Source organism: Durio zibethinus, unplaced genomic scaffold (genome assembly GCF_047325235.1).
Source record: "Durio zibethinus cultivar Kanyao isolate XHJ-2024 unplaced genomic scaffold, ASM4732523v1 HiC_scaffold_387, whole genome shotgun sequence".
In the NCBI taxonomy this organism is placed as follows: domain Eukaryota; kingdom Viridiplantae; phylum Streptophyta; class Magnoliopsida; order Malvales; family Malvaceae; genus Durio; species Durio zibethinus.
This window is the reverse complement of record NW_028323010.1, coordinates 1670001-1672500: the sequence shown is the minus strand read 5'-3', so window position 1 is coordinate 1672500 and position 2500 is coordinate 1670001.

The window sequence follows — 2500 nt, the reverse complement described above, 5'->3', positions numbered from 1 at the left end:
CGGCGGCATTGGGGTTCCGGCGATTGGGAGGGGGGCCGGGGGGGTGTGCGCACATGATGTGCGATGGGTGCTGGTACTTGGCCTTGTGTTGGCCCCCTATCCCTCATCAAACCTCTGAGAATTCACACCCCCTTAAAGAGCATTTGAGATTTTACAGGTTTGCTACCAGTAGCCGTTAAAGTGTCTGAAATGGGGACACTTTTTTCAAACGGTCACAAAATCTTCTCTACTTCGAGTTTTTAGCTGAATTTTTTTGTGCATGCCAACAAAAATAGAAGGATCATGCCTACAAAATTTGGGGCCAAAAATCCTTATAAAAAAATTTTAAAAAATCCCGAACCGCAAAAAGTTTCGAAAATCGTGAAAAATAGAAAACGAGTCATCTTGCAACGAAACTTCACGTGAAGGCTTAGGGGACCATTGTATGAATTTACAAGCCATAAAAATGGCATTGGCACGGCAGAAATTTGAAGATGTGCCTAAACCCACCAGGGCCCAGCGTGTGCCGATGGTGCTCGAGGCAACCGCCCGCACCAGGGCCCAGCGTGTGCCGATGGTGCTCGAGGCAAGCGCCCGCACCAGGGCCGATAGTGTGCCGATGGTGCTCGAGGCAACCTGTCGCACCAGGGCCCAGCGTGTGCCGATGGTGATCGAGGCAACCTGCCGCACCAGGGCCCAGCGTGTGCCGATGGTGGTCGAGGCAAGCGCCCGCACCAGCGCCCAGCGTGTGCCGATGGTGGTCGAGGCAACCGACCGCACCAGGGCCCTGCGTGTGCCGATGGTGCTCGAGGCAACTTGCCGCACCAGGGCCCAGCGTGTGCCGATGGCGCTCGAGGCAAGCTCCCGCACCAGGGCCCAGCGTGTGCCGATGGTGGTCGAGGCAACCTGCCGCACCAGGGCCCAGCGTGTGCCGATGGTGCTCGAGGCAAGCGCCCGCACCAGGGCCCAGCGTGTGCCGATGGTGGTCGAGGCAACCGCCCGCACCAGGGCCCAGCGTGTGCCGATGGCGCTCGAGGCAACCTGCCGCACCAGGGCCCAGCGTGTGCCGATGGTGCTCGAGGCAACCGCCCGCACCAGGGCCGATAGTGTGCCGATGGTGCTCGAGGCAACCTGTCGCACCAGGGCCCAGCGTGTGCCGATGGTGATCGAGGCAACCTGCCGCACCAGGGCCCAGCGTGTGCCGATGGTGGTCGAGGCAAGCGCCCGCACCAGCGCCCAGCGTGTGCCGATGGTGCTCGAGGCAACCGACCGCACCAGGGCCCAGCGTGTGCCGATGGTGCTCGAGGCAACTTGCCGCACCAGGGCCCAGCGTGTGTCGATGGCGCTCGAGGCAAGCTCCCGCACCAGGGCCCAGCGTGTGCCGATGGTGCTCGAGGCAACCTGCCGCACCAGGGCCCAGCGTGTGCCGATGGTGCTCGAGGCAAGCGCCCGCACCAGGGCCCAGCGTGTGCCGATGGTGGTCGAGGCAACCGCCCGCACCAGGGCCCAGCGTGTGCCGATGGTGGTCGAGGCAACCGCCCGCACCAGGGCCCAGCGTGTGCCGATGGTGGTCGAGGCAACCTGCCGCACCAGGGCCCAGCGTGTGCCGATGGTGCTCGAGGCAACCGACCGCACCAGGGCCCAGCGTGTGCCGATGGTGGTCGAGGCAGGCGCCCGCACCAGGGCCCAGCGTGTGCCGATGGTGCTCGTGGCAACCGACCGCACCAGGGCCGACCGTGTGCCGATGGTGCTCGAGGCAAGCTGCCGCACCAGGGCCCAGCGTGTGCCGATGGTGGTCGAGGCAACCGCCCGCACCAGGGCCCAGCGTGTGCCGATGGTGCTCGAGGCAAGCTGCCGCACCAGGGCCCAGCGTGTGCCGATGGTGGTCGAGGCAAGCTGCCGCACCAGGGCCCAGCGTGTGCCGATGGTGGTCGAGGCAACCGCCCGCACCAGGGCCCAGCGTGTGCCGATGGTGCTCGAGGCAACCTGCCGCACCAGGGCCCAACGTGTGCCGATGGTGCTCGAGGCAACCGACCGCACCAGGGCAGAGCGTGTGCCGATGGTGGTCGAGGCAAGCGCCCGTACCAGGGCCCAGCGTGTGCCGATGGTGGTCGAGGCAACCTGCCGCACCAGGGCCCAGCGTGTGCCGATGGTGCTCGAGGCAACCGACCGCACCAGGGCCGAGCGTGTGCCGATGGTGCTCGAGGCAAGCTGCCGCACCAGGGCCCAGCGTGTGCCGATGGTGGTCGAGGCAACCGCCCGCACCAGGGCCCAGCGTGTGCCGATGGTGATCGAGGCAACCGACCGCACCAGGGCCCAGCGTGTGCCGATGGTGCTCGAGGCAACCTGCCGCACCAGGGCCCAGCGTGTGCCGATGGTGGTCGAGGCAAGTGCCCGCACCAGGGCCCAGCATGTGCCGATGGTGCTCGAGGCAACCGACCGCACCAGGTCCCAGCGTGTGCCGATGGTGCTCGAGGCAACCTGCCGCACCAGGGCCCAGCGTGTGCCGATGGTGGTCGAG